Source organism: Scyliorhinus canicula, chromosome 9 (assembly GCF_902713615.1).
Source record: "Scyliorhinus canicula chromosome 9, sScyCan1.1, whole genome shotgun sequence".
In the NCBI taxonomy this organism is placed as follows: Eukaryota; Metazoa; Chordata; class Chondrichthyes; order Carcharhiniformes; family Scyliorhinidae; genus Scyliorhinus; species Scyliorhinus canicula.
This window is the reverse complement of record NC_052154.1, coordinates 76,086,154-76,106,791: the sequence shown is the minus strand read 5'-3', so window position 1 is coordinate 76,106,791 and position 20,638 is coordinate 76,086,154. Positions and strand designations below refer to the sequence as shown.

Below are 20,638 nucleotides of genomic sequence, written 5' to 3'. Positions count from 1 at the left end.
TTGTTTTAGCTCCCATTGGCGCCAGGGAGTCTGTCTTGGTCCCGATTGTTTCAATGTTTCTTTTTGTCCCTGGAGATAGCTCATTAATATGTTAATGGCTATTGGTTTCAGTTCTGTCTGGGTTCTGCAAATCTTAATACACAGGAAAGCTTGCACCTGCTTGTTTTCTCTGGTGTTGTCCGTTTTTCCCTGCACTCCTTGCGAGTGTCCATTTTGAATTGGGACGTGGCCACCCCAGGTGGCTATACCCATCACCCTCCCTCCCCCCCCCCCACTCTCCCCCTCGCCTCTCCTTCCGCGCCCCCCCCCCCCCTCTACGGCCACCTCTCTCGGCCTTCTCCCACACCTCACTTCTGTTCACCAGCATTACTTGCCAGCATGACAACTCCTGCCCGAAGGCTTCTCCCACTGACCTCCCCCCCCCCCCCCCCCCCAACCCTCCCCCGCCCTCACCTCCCTGTTCTGTGAAGATGGCTGACCTCGCCCTCCCCCATCCGAACAAAGACCCATGTTGAACTACAGGTCACCTTCCCCAAGAAGAAATAGAAAAAATCACACAGCCCCAGGCATCAGGAGGGAGGATGGGAACAGCCACCCCTTACAAACGTTTCAACCTGCTACCCTTTGTCAATCCAACTGTAAAAATAAAAGAAAAAAACCCTCCACATCGGAGGAAAAGAAAATCCCCCGCTCCCTCCAACCCCACTCTACCCATATTCCCAATTAGCTCAAGGCTCCGGCACCTCAGTCTCACAGAGCTCAGTCCTCCCCCAGTTTATGCTCCTTGACAAAGTCATTGGCCGCTTCTGAGGTCTCAAAACAGTATTCCTGGCCTTCATACATCACCCAAGTTCTGGTGTATATGAATACCAGCTCCTTCCCACTCCACCTCATGCCTTTGTTTAAGCCAACTCAGGATCTTCTCCTTGACATGGAATTTGTGGAAACAAATTATGACCGCCCTTGGCGGCTCGTTTGCCTTCGGCTTGGGCCTAAGCGACCAATGAGCCCTGTCCAGTTCGTAATGGGAGGGATTATTCCCCTCCCCCAACATCTCCGCCAACATTTTCGCAAAGTACTCAGTCGGCCTCGGGCCCTCCACCCCTCAGGCAAGCCCACAATTCTCAAATTCTGCCGCCTCAACCTGTTCTCCAGGTCCTCCACCTTGGCTCCAAGTCCTTTGCTGGCTTCCACCACCCTCCACAGCTCCTCACCCATCAAGGTGAACTGGTCACGGTGTTGCGGAGGAGCCTCCTCCACCCCCATCAACTTCTCTCCGTGCTCCTGTACCTCGGCCGATGTCTTCTTCACCGCCGTCTTCACCGGGACCATCGCCTCCTCCACCAGCTCCTACATCGCAGCCATCATCTCCTTACTCATTAGCTATGTGTTTGGCGAACTGCCTCTCAAAATCTCCAGACATCACCTCGGTCAAAGTCTCGACTGTGAAGGGCGCGGCCCCACCCAGCGACCCAGCCTCCGCCATCTTTCCTGCTCCAGGCTCACCCGTTAACACAAAGGTGAACTTTCGCTCGCCCACTTCTTCCCAGCGGCTTTATTTTGGGGGTCTGCGACATTCCCCTCCTTCCATATGTCTTCCTGCACCAGCTTATCCAAAAACTGCCCCTGGAACCGGATATTAAACTTCAAAAACCAGAGCCTCGCACAGGAGCCAGCCAACGTGCGACTTCCATCTACATGCCGCCACCAGTAGTCTCTACAATTGTGATCATAACTGCTCCTAGCTGCCGTTGGTGCCTCCCCCCAGCATGTGCCTATTTAGTGATCGTCAAACTGCTTAGTCCTCCGTCCTCTGCCGCTACATCTAGATGTGTCCTCAGGATGCATATCAGAGACAGAAGCAGTCTGCTGCATACCGCACCCGGTGGCCTTTGATGCCCCGGGCGGGCGTTCTCTTTGGGCGCTGCGGTCAGAGGGCCCCGGCTGCCTTGCAGGCAGCACAAGACTCGCCGATCCACCCTGCTCCGCCCACTGGCCCCTATATGCACTGTTGTCAGGAGGGGGATACAAGGGAGAGCTGGTGACCGCGGTCGCCTCCTTGTACGGAGGTTCCTCATCAGACTCCAGTGCTCACTCCTCCTGGCTGTGCCCGTAGGGCCCTGGGGCTCACCTTGGGACAGATGGGTGCCTGCAGTGAGCTCCAGTGGTCCCTGCATCACCTGGCTCTGCCAACCCTGATGGCTCTGCAGTGTTTCCACCGTGGTGTTGACACCCTCAGCGATGCCCCTCTGTGATCGGCAATACTCTGGAATGCCTAGGCAAAGTCCGCTTATGTCTAGGACACGTTCCTCAGCAACTGGGACATGCTCTGGAGTGCATTGGCAATGCCCACCTGGGACTGGGACATGCTCAGCAGCACCTCAATAAGGTCCAGTTGAGTGAGGGATACGCCCCCCAGTGACTGGGACATGCTGTTGCAGCGTTCAGCCATGAGCAACGCCTTGGAGAGCATCACTCATGCTGCTGCCGTCATGCCCCAGGCTCTCCACTGCAGTCGCCACCCTTGCAGTGTTGGCTTGGTGCCATGCATTGCTGATGCCATTTCCTGCACCCGTAGCCTTTAGGACTCCTCCAATCGGCTATGGACCCATTAGAGTGTCACTGACATCCCCTCCTGAATCACACAGTTGCACCCGAGCATCTGCATCAGCTCAGGGTAAACCTGGTCCAGAGGCTCGGCATCTGACTGAGACCCAGCTGGGTCCTGGGATCCAGCAGACCTTCGACTGCTTTCCTCTTTGGACATTCCTGCCTCCACCTGATGTGTATCAGCAACTGTGTGGTGCTCACCAGATTATGCCCCCGAAGCCTGTCCACTAATGTTGCCCACTGCGGTGCGTGTGTCTTTGTGCTAGTGGATGGTTGGGATGACAGCTGTGTGCTCTTGGAAGGTGGGGGGAGGGCCACCCTGGATGGGCCGGCACCAGTAGATGGAGATCCTGCTGTAGAATGGACATTTGGTCAATGGGAGGGAAGGATTATTATGTCTGGCATGAAGAACGCAAGTGTGACAGGTCATCTGGGTGGGCATCGGTTGATCCTCACCTCTGCAGTGCAGGCCAACCTCGATGTCGGTGGCCACTCTGTCCTCGGTCACGCCAGCGGCCTCCAGGGCCTGTTCCTTGTTGAGGGTGAGGACTCTGATGTCCAGCACCCCGCCGCCCATCTGAGCCCTCTCCTGTCTGTTGGGCCTACTTGTCCTGTGGGGACAAAGAGAAAGCATTGTGAGCCACACACTCCATGCATCGTGGGGGAAGGGATGGAGGGTGGCTATGGCGGGGGACAGGCGTTGACACCACTGCTGGGCATAGGTGGGGTGTGCTGGTGGGTGCCAGGGTGTGCTGGGGAACAGGTGTGATTTTGTGCTGGGGGGGGGGGGGGGGGGGTAGTGCCATCCGGCAATTCGTTGCGTGGGGGGGGGGCAGGGAGTAAGAGGCAGTGCCGGTACAAGCGGGCCGATGCCAACTCCCCCATGTGGCCCGGTGGAGGTTGTTGAGCTTCTTATGGCACTGGGTTACAGTCCTCCTGGTAACGCTCCCTGCGCTGGCGGCTGCTGTCACTGCCTCCCAGGCGGCATTTACTGATCTATGGCTGACTCTCCAACCCTCTCGGGGTACTGGGTGTCCCACTCTGTCTTCATTGCGTCCAGCATACTGGCTAGTTCAGAGTCTCCGAAACGTGGAGCAGGTCACCTTGGTGACATGGCTGCATGCTCTCTGAGGTTTGCTCGGAGGGAGTGGCTTGAGAGCTACTGCCCCTTGTTAGCGGGGAGCTGCCAGGCGCCATCTGGGCGAATCAGCTGGCACGACTGCCATTTCTACCATGAAGCTCACGGGGCATCGGTACAGGTCCTAATTGGTTAGATACCGGTCGCGGTATCGCTGCCTCGGCCGTCGGGAAGCACCTGACAATTCTTATCACACTTAGTGCTTCTTACGTTCGATTGCGCCCTTAATGGCTGATCCAAAAGTCCGCAGTTCCGACAGTGCAGTACAAGTATCAGCCTAGATTATGTACTCTAGTCCCTGTAGTCTGTTACCAGATTTATGGCCTTTAGAATGTGATCACTGGTAATCTGGGTTTGAACCCACAGCCTTCTGACTCAGAGACAACAATGCTACCAACTGAGCCACAGCTAACATTTTGTTTCACTTTTACCTGGTAACTCTTTATCCAGCAGTAGGTTAAAATTCTATTTGATTCTTTCGAAAGGCTTTAAGAATTAAAGTATTTCACCTTTATCCAAATTTTCCAGATCCTCCAGTTAGCCATTGACGCTTGTGAATAATCGTGTAAATGAGCCAACCGTGAAGAGTTGAATGCAGTCAACACATTTCACTCCAGGAGAGATTTGCTCAGTTATTACCCATTGAGGATCAAGCCTCACAGGGCTTGAAAATCCAATCTTTCCAAGCATTGAATAATTTTCCACCAGAGCACCTTGAGCCTTCTTACCAGTGTGACCGAACTCAATCAAGTCTTGTGTGGAATTGGATAAATGGCTCTTATGAAAGTCCTTGGCTCTCTGCTCTATTCTGCTGGGTCCCTGTTACCAGATGTGTGGGTTTTACGAGTGTGATCACTGGTAACCTGACCTCTGCGCAGATGAGGGATTTGCAAAATAATCATATCTGCGTGAGCACTCTAAGCTGCTTTGCTGCCTGTTATGAATAATGAAACAGAAAGCCCCTTTTATCTTGGCTTCTGGGTTCAGGATGGAGTTACAAATGTCAGAAACTGAATACAGATCTGAAAAGCACTTGTTTTCCCAGCTGCCCCCCACTCAGCTGGAAGTCCCAATAATTCAATCTATTGGTGCTTTACACCCAATGAACTAAATGGCTTTCTCACAGCGGTAAAGAGCAATCAGCCTGCAGACGGCATTGCTTTGAGTCAGCCCAGCTCCTTTTATTCCTTCCAAATCTCTGTTTCACCTTGCGATTGTCAGAGTAGGTTTTTGGAACAGCAGCATGGGGAAGGATTGTAACCGGTGACACTTTGTTCCCAACAATAAAACTGGAAATGAGAAGCGCTTCTGCTCTCTTGCTTTTTGCCGGCTCCCATGCAATTCCTTTTTTTTCAAATAAAAAATAGAGTACCCTATTATTTTTATTTCCAATTAAGGAGCAATTTAACGTGGCCAATCCACCTACCCTGCACATCTTTGGGTTGTGGAGGTGAGTCCCATGCAGACACAGGGAGAAACTCCAGGGTCGGAATCGAACCTGGGTCCTGAGCGACGTGAGGCAGCAGTGCTAACCACTGCGCCACTGTGCTGCCCTTGCAATTCCAATTAACATTTAAAGTGCAGGCAGCATGCAAAGACAACCCATGCGATCCCGTGGCAGGGAATCATGCCATCAGCAGACAATGGTGTATGGCTGGGCTATAAAAGAGCTTCCTGGACAAACATGGAGGTTCTGCAACGCGGCCACAAATTTCCTGCCCACTCCCGCTGCTATAAACATCAGATGAGAGCACAAATTTCACATTACATTCATTTCCTTTTATTCTTATGTTTCATTGTTATTTGTTGAGACTAGCTTAGTCAGAGAACTAAATGTACTGCAAGACACAATAATGAACATAAGAAAGAAAATGAGAATGGGAGATCATAAGAAAATGATCAAATGCAAGAGCAAGGAGGTGAGAGTGTGAATAAAAATTAACAGGCTGGAGCTCTTTTCTCTAGAAGGGGGAAGATTGGGGGTGATGTGATATGACAGAGATTTTTTAAATTAGTTTTGTAACTTAATAGGATAAATGTAGAGAAGATGATTCCATATGGGGGAGACCAAACCTCGTAGTCATTAATATAAGATAGTGATCAATAAGCCTAATAGGGAATTCAGGAGAAATTTCTTTAGCCAAAGAGAGATGAGTGCGTGATACTCATTACCACAGAGTTGTTGAGGATCAGTATTTAAGGACAAGCTAGATAAGTATATGAGGATGAAAGAAATAGAAGAATATGTTGATATGGTAAAATGAAAAGGGGCAGAAGATAACTCGTGGGGAACATAAACAAACGAGAAAGAGACTGTTAGCGAAAACAATAGAAAGAATTACAGAAACAGAATGTGAGAACAAGAGTGGGAACAAAGTGCAGAATTGCAGTAAGAATTAAGACAAGGAAGAGAATTTTAGGACAAGAGAAAAAGAGAGCACAAAACCTGGGGGGATGGGTGGGAGTGGGTGGGGGAGGAATTGGAATTACTGTCATTTTCAGATGATCATTTTCAATGCAATTTGTGTCACCACTGTATGTGTATACTGTGAAAAAATACATAAATTTAAAATAACAAGTTAATCAGACTGAAGGGTTGTTCAGTGAATGGTGAATTATTTTAGTTCCTGTTAATTCCTGAGATTTACCTTCATAAAATGTTGATAGCAGTAGAGAGGAAACAGTTTATTCTAATGGTTCAATCTGTCTTTGTAGAATATATATTCTGTAATTGACCACCTCTTCTTCGAATGTTGATGGTTCTCGCTATGATGGTTATCTTGTACACTACCTCTCTCAGCGGGCTTGAGAATGCAATGCATCCAACAGAATCATTAAACAGTCTCAGACACCAATGTCTCTTAGCCTAATCAGTCCCGAAGAGCATACCAGCTGGGCATAGGCGATCCATCATGCAGAGCATCACCAATCTAATGTGTAATACCTGAGAGTGAGCCTCCATTTGTGTGAGGTTCTGTGTACAGAGCTGGTACAAAATGATGAATCCTGAAATGTATTTTTAAAAACAAAGCATACAAATGCCTTAATAAAAATATTTTAATTTTTTACATGCCTTAAAAGCTAACGAGTGAGAAAAGGGCATCAGTCTCTGGGAGAAGCAGGTGCAGGTTAACTCTCATGTGACTCAAATCTACAATCCTGGAAAGTATTGGACACAATGGAAATGTGGAGCATGTTCAAGGAACAGCTACTGCGTGTCCTTGATAAGTGTGTACCTGTTAGGCAGGGAGGAAGTGGTCGAGTGAGGGAACCATGGGTTACTAAAGCAGTTGAATCACTTGTCAAGCGGAAGAAGGAGGCTTATGTGAAGATGAGACGTGATGGTTCAGTTGGGTCGCTTGAGAGTTACAAGTTAGGTAGGAAGGCTCTAAAGAGAGAGCTAAGAAGAGCCAAGCGAGGACATGAGAAGTCTTTGGCAGGTAGGATCAAGGATAACCCTAAAGCTTTCTATAGGTATGTCAGGAATAAAAGAATGACTAAGGTAAGAGTAGGGCCAGTCAAGGACAGTAGTGGGAAGTTGTGCGTAGAGTCCGAGGAGATAGGAGAGGTGCTAAACGAGTATTTTTCGTCAGTATTCACACAGGAAAAAGACAAAGTTGTCGAGGAGAATATTGAGATACAGGCTACTAGACTAGAAGGGCTTGAGGTTCATAAGGAGGAGGTGTTAGCGATTCTGGAAAGTGTGAAAATAGATAAGTCCCCTGGGCTGGAAGGGATTTATCCTAGGACTCTCTGGGAAGCTAGGGAGGAGATTGCTGAGCCTTTGGCTTTGATCTTTAAGTCATCTTTGTCTACAGGAATAGTGCCAGAGGACTGTAGGATAGCAAATGTTGTCCCCTTGTATAAGAAGGGGAGTAGAGATAACCCCGGTAACTATAGGCCAGTGAGCCTTACTTCTGTTGTGGGAAAAGTCTTGGAAAGGTTTATAAGAGATCGGATGTATAATCATCTGGAAAGGAATAATTTGATTAGAGATAGTCAACATGGTTTTGTGAAGGGTAGGTTGTGCCTCACAAACCTCATTGAATTCTTCGAGAAGGTGACCAAACAGGTGGATGAGGGTAAAGCAGTTGATGTGGTGTATATGGATTTCAGTAAAGCGTTTGATAAGGTTCCCCACGGTAGGCTATTGCAGGAAATACAGAGGCATGGGATTCAGGGTGATTTAGCAGTTTGGATCAGAAATTGGCTAGCTGATAGAAGACAAAGAGTGGTGGTTGATGGGAAATGCTTTGACTGGTGTCCAGTTACTAGTGGTGTGCCACAAGGATCTGTTTTGGGGCCGTTGCTGTTTGTCATTTTTATAAATGACCTGGAGGAGGGCGTAGAAGGATGGGTGAGTAAATGTACAGATGACACTGGAGTTGTGGACAATGCAGAAGGATGTTACAAGTTACAGAGGGACATAGATAAGCTGCAGAGCTGGGCTGACAGGTGGCAAATGGAGTTTAATGCAGAAAAGTATGAGGTGATTCATTTTGGAAGGAATAACAGAAAGGCAGAGTACTGGGCTAATGGTAAGATTCTTGGTAGTGTGGACGAGCAGAGAGATCTCGGTGTCCATGTCCATAGATCCCTGAAAGTTGCCACCCAGGTTGAGAGGGTTGTTAAGAAGGCGTACGGTGTGTTAGCTTTTATTGGTAGGGAATTGAGTTTCGGAGCCATGAGGTCATGTTGCAGTTGTACAAAACCCTGGTGCGGCCGCATTTGGAGTATTGTGTGCAGTTCTAGTCGCCACATTATAGGAAGGATGTGGAAGCATTGGAAAGGGTACAGAGGAGATTTTGAAGAATGTTGCCTGGTATGGAGGGAAGATCATATGAGGAAAGGCTGAAGGACTTGAGGCTGTTTTCGTTAGAGAGAAGAAGGTTAAGAGGGGACTTAATTGAGGCATACAAGATGATCAGAGGATTAGATAGGGTGGACATCGAGAGCCTTTTTCCTCGGATGGTGATGTCCAGCACGAGGGGACATAGCTTTAAATTGAGGGGAGATAGATATAGGACAGATGTCAGAGGTAGGTTCTTTACTCAGAGAGTAGTAAGGGCGTGGAATGCCCTGCCTGCAACAGTAGTGGACTCGCCAACACTAAACGCATTCAAATGGTCATTGGATAGGCATATGGACAATAAGGGAATAGTGTGGAGGGACTTTAGAAGGGTTTCACAGGACGGTGCAACATCATGGGCCGAAGGGCCTGTACTGCGCTGTAATGTTCTATGTTCTATGTATCCATCAGACTGCCATTGGAGCTGGCCTCCAGCTCAACGCTGAATGCCTGTCGCTGGCTGATTAATTAGAATTGCCAGGAGCAGCATATTATTATGTTAAAATAATCTAAAGAAGATAAAGTGGTCTAGCCTGAAGAACCCCAGCAGAGTGAGAACAGAAGTGCCAGCATTTTGCTCAGCTCTTCCAGAAGTCTCTCAGACAAAGTGTGGCCAGCTACATTATCACTATCAAACACCCAGGGGAATCTGTCAGCATATTTAAATAGATAATTACATGCATATAAAGTGATGCTAAAGAGCACCAAAACCCAGTGAGAATTTATATAGTAGTGGAGCTCCTATGGAGTGCACACGATGAGTCAAGGAAGCACTCCATTATAACAGCAAAGGGCAGGATTCTCCGTTCAGGAGACTAAGTTCTCCCGCCTGAGTAGAATCGCTCCTGGTCTGCACTGGCGCGAGGAGCGGAGCATAGGAGCGGTTCCTTCTCGCTTGTCATGCAAGTTTATACATGGCGGGAAGCTTGCGGGATAGTGTCGGAATCCCAGGCTACCATTTTGAACGGGTGACCTGATACCGAGGTCTGGCAGCATCCCCCCCCCCCCCCCCCCCCACAATGTAAACCCTCCCCCCCACCCCCACTGGCAAGTTGAGGCATCCTCCCCCAACCACTATGGGAATTCTGGGTCACCCCCTCCCCACAGCATGCACGAATGAGAGTGACTCACCCCCCCAACTGGCCCCGCCATCAGACCCCCAGCAGAACCCCCCATACATCCCCATTAGAGACCCCATATCAGAGACCTTCCATCAGAGACCCCCATATCAGAGCTGCCCTGTCAGAGACATTCATATCAGAGGACCACAATCAGAGAGCCCAATATCAGAGACCTTCCATCAGAGAGCCCAATATCAGAGATCCCCATCAGACCCCCATATTAGAGCCCCCATTAGAAACCCCCATATTAGAGGACCCCAATCAGAGACCCCAATACCAGACCCCCATATCAGAGACCTCCATGTCAGAAATCCCCCAAACAGAGATTCCCCCATCAGCAATTCCCCCATCAGTCACCCTGTCTTGAAACTAAAGAGCAGTCCAGTCAGGAACAGTGAAAAATGACTGTGTTTTCACTTACCAGTCCCTTACACCTGCTGCCTCAGACAGAAGTGTTGATAGCAACAGCTGTTACAGGTGTCCTAGGCTTCATAGAAAGTCAAAACACACCACAAGACTTTAAACCCCCTCATATCCTTTGGCCTGTGAGGCTTCTGTTCACTTTCAAAGAGAAATAGCTTTTGTAGGCTGTAATTGACAGGGTAATAGCTTCCAGACAGACCAGTATCTGGATTGTTGTTTATTTTCATTATCCTTCATGCCTGAATGCATTTCAAGTGTCCTGCTTTGAACCTAACCACAGTGTTTATAAACATATAGGAGGCAACTGCTTTCACTTCCTCTTTTTCTCAGCAGAAAATGCTTAACTGCTTTTGACTGGTCAGGAGCTGTCAATCATAGCTAGATGTTTATAATGATTGACTGCTCATGGACATCGAGTCGGCACCAACCCTCTGAAAGAGCACCTTACCTAGGTTCACACCCCAGCCTATCCCCTGATTACTCATTTAAATATGTGGATCTCGATCATGCCCAGCGAGGGCAATATCCAGATTGCAAAAGGCGGAGCGAGTCGAGTGACTCACGGTTGGCCGCCGTGGACCTCGATTTGGGGCTCTCGCGGGATTAACCCGCTGTGCCTGGCTCCATGTTGGGTACAATGCATTCACTAAGTTGCCCGAGGAGTTTCTGCCGGGACTAAATAGCATGCGGTTTGCGTTCCCATTGCGGCACTATTCAGAAAGCGAGTCAGGACATGCAAATTGGCCAGCACTCTACTGGCATGAATTTAGAGCAATTCCCGACCCAGCGGATGTTCTAACAGCATGGTCTTGATGCTGTGGACCCAGTGGTGAGTCAAGGGGTTCAGTGCATAACTGACGTATCCCCCAAAGTCCACTCCCGCATAACCCAAATCCTGCCCAGCCCCCACCTGCCCCCCATCGACCCCTGAACCCCCATCAAACTACCCCATCAGACCTTCAGTCCTCCCATCAGACCTCCATCAGAAAACCCCCGAGACCCCCAACGGAGACCCCCAATAGAGACCCTCATTGGAGACCCACAACTGAGATTCCCATCAGAGACCCCCCAACAGAGACCCCCCAACAGAGACCTCCAACAGAGACTTCCATCAGAGACCCCCAACAGAGACCCCCTAACAGAGACCTCCAACAGAGACGTCCAACAGAGACTTCCATCAGAGACCCCCAACAGAGACCCCCCAACAGAGACCTCCAACAGAGACGTCCAACAGAGACTTCCATCAGAGACCCCCAACAGAGACCCCCCAACAGAGACGTCCAACAGAGACGTCCAACAGAGACTTCCATCAGAGACCCCCAACAGAGACCCCCCAACAGAGACCTCCAACAGAGACTTCCATCAGAGACCCCTACCTGAAAGCTGAAGAGCAGTCCAGGCAGTATAGTGAAAAATTACTCCATTCCCTTACATCTGCTGCCTCAGACATAAGTGTTCAAAACAGCAGCTGGTACAAGTGGCTTTCTCAAAAGCTCAGTACACTTCAAAGAGTTTCAAATCCTTTGACTTCCTTTGAAATGCAAATCTTCCATTCAATTTCACACAACAGTATTGCATTAGCCAGTGATTGACAGTTTTGTAACTCCAGAGGCATGTGCTTGGTGGATTCATAGAATCATAGCATCCCTACAGTGCAAAAGGAGGCCATTTGGCCCATCGAGTCTGCACCAACCCTCTGAAAGAGCACCCTACCTAGTCCCATGTCCCCACCCAATCCCCGTAACCCAGTAACACCGCCTAACTTTTTTAGACATTGAGGGGCATTTTTAGCATGGCCAATCCATCTAACCTGCACATCTTATAGTAAGAATAATAATCTTTATTGTCACAAGTAGGCTTACATTAACACCACAACAAAGCTACAGCATTGGTGAATGTCTAAATCACAGAGTAGTGACTGCACAGTAAAACTGTGAACAGTGCTCCAATAAAGCGCCGATAAGTAGACGCGTCCCTTGTGGCGAGATTGCAGCTCATAGCCTGTCAGTTCAATGAATGGGACAGCAAGTCAAGAGGCCCAGCTTAGTTGGTAAAGATACTGACGTTACTGTGAAAAGCCCCTAGTCGCCACATTCCGGCGCCTGTTCGGGTACACAGAGGGAGAATTCAGAATGTCCAATTCACCTAACAGCACGTCTTTTGGGACTTGTGGGAGGAAAAGGAGCACCCGGAGGAAATCCACACAGGCACAGGGAGAACGTGCAGATTCCGCACGGACAGTGATCCAAGCCGGGAATCGAACCTGGGCCCCTGGCGCTGTGAAGCCATAGTGCTAACCACTATGCTACCATGCTGCCCATCTTGGGACATTGAGAGGAAACCGGGGCACCTGGGGGAAACCCACGCAGACATGAGGAGAACATGCAGACTTCACACAGTCACCCAAGGTTGGAATTGAACCCAAATTGTTGATCTATCTTTTTCTTCACACTTGAAGTGAGCTCTGCTTGATGCAGAAATTAGTGGTAGAGGGAATCACACCTGGGCGCCACTCCTAGCGGCAATGGAGACTAGGAGCCCGTCCTTGCTGGCGGGAGCATTTAGTCTTCAGAACGGAGAATCCAGCCCCTGATGTCTTCAAGCTTTATGCCTTTGTATAAATATTCTTATGTGCGAAGTCTTATAAATGAACCTATATGTTTGCACAATCTCTCAGGAGCAATTCGTACCTTTATATAATTTAAAAAGCATGACATGGTATGCAGCAGTGGTTCCTTCTAAACAACATGGTGGCCAGGCAACAAGATTCAGCGCAGATACAACATGATAAACAGCCTTAGATCATGGTGCATGGCATGAGAAAACCCTCAAAGCTTTGGTCAGACCACAACAAAGCTATAGCATTGGTGAATGTCTAAATCACAGCATAGTGACTGCACAGTAAAACTGTGAAGAAACAGTGCTCCAATAAAGCGCCGATAAGGAGACGCATCCCTTGTGGCGAGATTGCAGCGCATAGCCTGTCAGCTCAGTGAATGGGACAGCAAGTCAAGAGGCCCAGCTTAGTTGGGAAAGTCACGTAATCAGGGTGTGGGCTGGATTGATAGCGAGTGAAGGAGCGTCAAACATAAAGACCAAAATGATCATCAAAATCGGACAACAAGCAGAGCTTTGGAAAAGCGTATGAAACCGTTACACTATTCCTAGGTACTACAGCAGAAGGAAGTTCAAAGGGAAATTGTCAAAATGTCCATGAAATTCATCATTTTGAATTGAGAAACAGTTGACCTACGATCTGAATGCAGAATATTTAAACAGCGTACAGAGCTCTGGATTCTCCGAGCCTCCACGCCGAACGCAGATCGGAGAATGGGTGTCGACGCCAAAATCCGGCGCGACACTGCTCCCGCGATTCTCCGGTCGCCGGTGAATCGCCGTGAATCGCGCGCATGGTCTATTTGCTGCGAGTAGGGGGCCACTGACAGAGGCCCCCGCGCCGATTCTCCAAGTGTAACTGGCCAAGTTCCCGACGGCGTGGTTCTCTCATGGTCCCACCTGTCGGGTACTCGGCGTGGTGGCTGCGGACTCAGCCCACAGCCGCCCTGGTGAGGGGCGGGGGGATCTTTCACGGGGGGGGGGGCCTCACAGACGGCCAGGCTATCGATCAGGGACCACCGATCCTCGGGGGCACGTGATCTCGGGGGGGCCTGTCTTTTTGTGTGGGTCTGGCATGTCACGCGGGTCGGCCGACATAGACCGCCGCCGCCGCCTTGCGCATGCGTGGGCCCCCGACCGGGATTGCAGGGCCTCGTATCAGCAGCCAAAGCTGCGAGGACTACTCCGGGGCCCTGTTAGCCCCCTCCAGGTAGGAGAATCACTCTGGACTTTATTCAGGAAAGTCCGGAGTGATTTGCCAGCGTTTTCACGCTGGAGTGGCGGCATAGCCCCATTATTGGAGAATCCCGCCCGTGGTTTGTTGTCTGAGGTATATCTGAACCAGGCAGGCACACCATTAAAATTCACCTAGCAAATGGGAACGAAGATCCAGGCAGGCTGAGCATGTCAGATTAACATTAGAATATCTAGAGGAACTCCAAAAGACATGGATTACAAAGGAAGACCAGTTCAAAATCAGGTTAAACTTCTATATTCATCAACTAGAGTTCATGTGCATGTCATTTCGACAAGGGACTACAGAAATCACCTTGTCAGCAGGTGCAGTGAAGAGGGTACTTCCTGTAATTTTTCAAATGCAGAGCAAGCAGACAGAATTGTTGAGTTGGTCATCTACTCCCATGGAGGGATTGCAGAAACATGTGCTCGACAAGCCCAAAACATGTAACACCAAAGAACTACTCAAGGATGGATACAAGTACAAACTGATCCTTGCAGGTTGGCAGAGCTTACGAGTGTACAATGGTTCACAAATTCCATGTGCAAGTTCTATAGTCCTAGAGTACAAGCACAATCAATCCTCCTGGACGTTACAGATGTTCTACATACTAAAGTCCCAATGATTGCAGGTCTCCTGGCATGCCATGACCCCACACCAGTCACAATCCATGGAATTAATCAGACAGACCAAGATCAGAACCCAGTCCGATCACCTCAGTTCACCACCTAAATTTGAAATATACTGAATGTTTCAACAACATTGTCAGTTTCAAGGGAGCTGCAACATTACACTTGCAGGAGGTTGCATGTCCATCAATTGATCTGGTGTATTTCGCCCAATGCAAATGCCAGCAGCTACAAGAAGAAACAGCAAAATATTCCACACCAGACAAACTGTAGAAAACCACCATTGAAGGATGGCCAGAATCAATTCAGCGTGTCCATGAACATGTGAGACCATTTCAACCGTACCAGGGTGAGCTGGCATTTCCCGAGGGAGTCTTCTTTTAAGACAGGCGGGTCATCCAACCGGAATCTTTGCGACCTGATATTCTTCAACAATTTCATCAGTCATGCATCGGCATAGATCACACAAGAAGGCTCATAAGAGAGACAGTCTATTGGACTGATATGAACAATGATATTGAAGTCAGCATCAGGAAGTATGCCATATGCCAAGAGCAAATGCCAAGTCAGCATAAGGAACCGGTAATTCCACATGAAGTTCCGACACAATTTTGGTCCAAAATCACACGCTAAAAATTCAGGTACAGAATTGCCAAGCTTACTGTTGGAGCAACAAGTTCACATCCAAGACCAGGCCCTATGAAGTCATTACAAACAAAGGCTCAATTATCTGGCATAACCAATGACAAATCAGATCTCCTTCCAGCCCCTCAACCACCTTGTAGTCCTATTGCATCTAGGACAAGATCACAAATGTAATCAGGAGCAAAATCCAATAATGACAATCCCACAGGTCGCTGTGAGCAATTAAAGAAACCTCTGGAGAAAAATCTGGGTCTGACTTCCAGTGGCGGCCATGGAGTGAGTGGTCGCACATTTGCCAGCTCCTGCTCGAGGTGGTCTTTTCAGTCCTTTTCCCCGATCGCCGAATGGATGTTTTGAAGGAAAAGGGTGCAGGGGTGGTGGAGGAATACTTTACTCCACCAGAGAATGGATTCATGGACCGGAATTGGATTTCGAAGAAAGGAGCTGCTCTTTGTGCGACACAGGGAAAGGTGGCAGAGAGCAAGGGGTCGGCCCCACCAGCTCAATTGGTCGACAGAACAGCTGGCGGACTTTCTGAAAGAAAGGTTCAGTCAGCAGAGGAGGGAGGCTCTTGAGGACCTGGCAAAGGTGGTAGATCCACTGAAAGTGGAATCAACCGTGTGGAGCTGAGGCTGGAGATCCAGAGCCAAACAATCCAGAAGGTGGAGGAGGCGGTGGGGAGCACGAGGAGCAGCTTACTTCGTTGGTGGCCGAGATTGGGATGATCATAGAATTATAGAATTTACAGTGCAGAAGGAGGCCATTCGGCCCATCGAGTCTGCACCGGCTCCTGGAAAGAGCACCCTACCCAAGGTTAACAACTCCACCCTATCACCATAACACAGTAACCCCACCGACCACTAAGGGCAATTTTTGGACACTAAGGGCAATTTATCATGGCCAATCCACCTAACCTGCACATCTTTGGACTGTGGGAGGAAACCGGAGCACCCGGAGGAAACCCACGCACACAAGGGGAGGATGTGCAGACTCCACACAGACAGTGACCCAAGCCGGAATCGAACCTGGGACCCTGGAGCTGTGAAGCGATTGTGCTATCCACAATGCTACCATGCTGCCATGATGCGGGAGACCCAGAAGCAGCTTAAGGAAAACATGGAGGATTTGGAGAACTGCTCCCAGAGGCAAAGTTTGAGAATTGTGGGGATGCCAGAGGGCATCAAGGGAGCAGATGCTGGCTTTTATGTAGCCAAAATGCTGGAGAAGCTGCTGGGGGAGGGGGCCTTTGATTGTCCCCTGGAGTTTGATCGGGTGCACAGGGCACTGATGAGGAAGCTGCAGGCGAATGAGCCACCGAGGGCAATGGTGGTGTGGTTACATCGATTCCTGGATAAGGAGAAGATCTTGAGGTAGGCCAGGCAGACGAGGAGATGTACCTGGGAGGGTAATGAGCTCCGGGTAGACAAGGACCTGGGTGCAGAACTGGCAAGAGGAGGTGAGATTTAACCGAGTCAAGACTGCTTTCTATAAGGGGGTGAAGTTCAGGATGCTGTACCGGGCCCACCTCTGGGTGACCCATAATGGTCATGAGTATTATTTTGGAGCACCGGAGGAGGCAATGGAGTTTGTGAGAGACAATGGACTGACAGGAGAAGGAGGACATTGAACTCTGGAGGAGATGTAAGGAGATGCTGGTTCTCTCTCCCCACTTTTGGTTGCTTGTTTTTTATTGTATTGTTGTTTGGGGTGACTCGGGGAGAACCTCGTTTCACTCAGGGTTCGTTTCTCTTTCCTGTGGGGTTCTTTGGTGGGAGGCTGGAGGATCATATTGGGTGAGGGCACCTTTTTTTTCTCATTGTTATTGATGTTTGCACCATGGAAGTATGCGATCTGGGGGGGGGGGGGGTGGGGGGGGGGGGGAATTAGTGGAGGGTAGGATGTTTGGCTGCCTGGCTAGCTGGGCTAGCTCGTTCATGTGAGCGCTTAAGGGGGAGTTTATGTAGATATGGACACATAGGGACAAGGTGGAGTGGGCAGAAATGGCTAGGCAGTAGATAAGATGCTGCAGGTTGATAGGAAGTATTTAGAGGTCCCAGAGGCTGGGATGTTGAAAGACTGGCAGAAACTCCAGATGACGTTCTGGCAGGTGTCATCGGTAAGGCAGTGAGGCAGTTGCGGACGGCCGGGGGCACAGTAAGTGAGTATGAATGGGGTTTCAAGGACTTTTGCAAGAGGTTATGTGAACCGGAGCCCCGACCAGGGGGAGGGAATGAGGTATTTTCTCGACGGGTTGGAGTTCCTCAAGGTGGTGTAAATGATGGAGGGTATAGGGGTGATGCAGGCAGGGAAAGCCCGGGTCCTGATGGCAGAATATTATAAACAGTTTTGGGAGGGGGCCTGGTGCCCCTGCTGGTAAGGACATTTAATGAGGCGAGGGAGACGTTATCGCAGGCCTCGATATCCTTGATTTTGAAGAAGGAAAGGATCCGGAGCAGTGCGGCTCCTTCCATCCAATACCACTGTTGAATGTAAATGCCAAGTTGTTGGCCTTGCGTATTGAAGACTGTGTGCTGTGGGTGGTAGGGGAAGGCCAGACGAGGTTTGTAAAGGGAAGGCACCTGTCGGCTAACTCTAGGCCATTTCAGTGGCATTTAAGAGTCAACCACATTGCTGTCGATCTGGAATCACATGTAGGCCAGTGTGGTAGTCACCACTGTTGTATACATCACGTACGAGGGTATTACAGTAAGGCTCTTCTACTACAGGTATGGGGGTAGATCCCTGCCCTCTGGCTCCGCCCAGTAGGCGGAGTATAAATGTGTGTGCTCACCGTGCTGCAGCCATTTCGGCAGCAGCTGTAGGAGGCTACACATCTCTGTGTAATAAAGCCTTGATTACGCTCTACTCTCGTCTCGTCGTAATTGATAATGCATCAATTTATTAAGCAGAGATTTTACAATGATGGTCCTCCGCATCAAGCCAGATCGCCTGTAGTTGCACCCTCAAGCAGACAACGCCAAGTCGGCCTTCGCCCACTGGCTAGCTTGCTTTGAAGCCTACATCGGATCTGTGACAGAACCACCCACAGAGGCACAGAAACTCCAGATCCTGTATACACGGCTGAGCTCGGATATCTTTCCCCTCATCCAGCACGCGCCCACCTACGCTGAGGCCATGGCGCTTCTGAAAGAGAACTACATCCAGCAGACCCACAAACTCTACGCCAGGCACCCCCTGTCAACACGGCATCAACTCCCCAGTGAGACTGTGGAAGATTTCTGGCGTGCCCTGCACGCCCTGGCGAGGGACTGCGATTGCCAAGCCGTTTCGGCCATTGAACATTCCGAACTCCTAATCAGAGACGCTTTCATTACGGGCATAGGGTCAGCATACATCCGCCAGCGCCTCTTAGAAGGGGCTACCCTCGACCTCGCGGCGACCAAGAAACTCGCGATCTCACTAACGGTCGCCTCCCGTAATGTACAAGCAACACCCCCCGACCGCACGGCGCCCCCCTCCTGGACACCGTGGACCCCACCAGCAAATCCCATCATTCACCCCACCAGCGACCGCCCCCAGCCAACCCCAAGCCTGCGCCACACGGCAGCCAGCCAACCCCGGGGGAACCAAGTGCTACTTCTGCGGACAGACAAAGCACCCCCGGCAGTGCTGCCTGGCGCAGAGCGCACTCTGCAGGTCCTGCGGGAAGAAAGGACATTTCGCTGCTGTGTGCCAGGCCCGCTCGATCGCCGCTGTAACCAGGCCCATTGTTCCTGCACCCCCCACGTGTGACCCGTGAGCGGCGCCATTTTCGCCCCCGCATCCCATGAGTGGCCCGTGGGCGCTGCCATCGTCCTCACCTCAGAACACGTGCGGCCCGTGAGCGCCGCCATCTTCCCCCCATCAGGCCCGTGGGTGCCGCCATCTTTAACGCCGCCCGCCACATGCGCCCCGTGGGTACCGCCATCTTCCCCGCCTCAGGACCCCTGCTCGTCGGGCACCACATTGGGCCGCTCATCGCCTGCAACCACCGCCAACCAGCCAGGGGCCTTCCAAAACCAGCTACAGCTCGCCTCCATCACGATCGACCAGACCCGGCCGCACAACCTCGCAACCGCGTCAACGACAGTAAAGGTCGATGGGCACAAGACATCATCCCTTCTTGACTCTGGGTGCACAGAGAGCTTCATCCACCCCAATACGATAAAGTGCTGCTCCCTCGCGGTACACCCCATCACACAACAAATCCTCCTGGCCTCCGGATCCCACTCCGGATCGACAAGGAGTGGGATCCGGAGGCCACTGCACCACCACCCTCACCATCCAGGGCGTAGAGTTCAGCGACTTCCGGCTCTACATCCTCCCCAACCTCTGTGCTGCCTTGCTACTCGGCCTGGACTTCCAGTGCAACCTCCAACGTCTCACCCTGAAATTCGGCGGCCCCTACCGCCCCTTACTGTATGCGGTCTCACGATCCCTAATGTCGACCCACCTTCTCTGTTTTCAAACCTCACCCCGGATTGCAAACCCATCGCCACCAGGAGCAGACGGTACAGCACCTAGGACAGGACCTTCATCAGATCTGAGGTCCAGCGGCTGCTACGGGAAGGCATCATCAAGGCCAGCAACACCCCCTGGAGAGCCCAAATGGTAGTTGTGAAAACTGGGGGAAAAAACAGAATGGTCGTTGACTACAGCCAGACCATCAATCGGTACACGCAGCTCGACACGTACCCCCTCCCACGCATATCTGATATGGTCAATCAGATTGCACAGTACCGGGTCATCACAACAGTGGACCTGAAATCTGCCTCCCACCAGCTCCCCATTCGCAAGGCGGATCGGCCGTACATTGCATTTGAACCTGAGCTGGTTTAGCACACTAGGCTGTATTGCTGGCTTTTAAAGCAGACCAAGGCAGGCCAGCAGCACGGTTCGATTCCCGTACCAGCCTCCCGAACAGGCGCCAGAATGTGGCGACTAGGGGCTTTTCACAGTAACTTCATTGAAGCCTACTCGTGACAATAAGCGATTTTCATTTCATTTTTCAACTCTGTAGTTTGAAAGAAGATGACTAAATTATTTATATGAATTGAAAGCAAAGGATGGCTGATGTGGTAATTAGGAAAAGGCCACGTTGAATACTCTTAGTGAAGATTTGGCAGAGGCATGCTGTTGGGCCATTGAATCAAGTGATCTGAATATGGTTGACAATGGTTCCAAGCCTACTTGTGACAATAAGCGATTTTCATTTCATTCATTTCAAGCAGACGGCAGCCTTTACCACTTCCTTAGGGTTCCCTTCAGCGTCACTAATGGGGTCTCGGTCTTCCAATGGGAGATGGACCGAATGGTTCACCGGTACGGACTGCGGCTACCTTCCCGTACCTGGATAACGTCACCATCTGT

The 20,638-nt window shown here is 50.3% G+C and overlaps 1 protein-coding gene across 3 annotated transcripts in view; it reads left to right on the top strand.

Moving 5' to 3' along the window:
• The window catches only part of smpd3 (sphingomyelin phosphodiesterase 3), a 553,709-nt gene that overhangs the window by 420,419 nt on the left and 112,652 nt on the right, over positions 1–20,638 (top strand). The window lies entirely within an intron of this gene.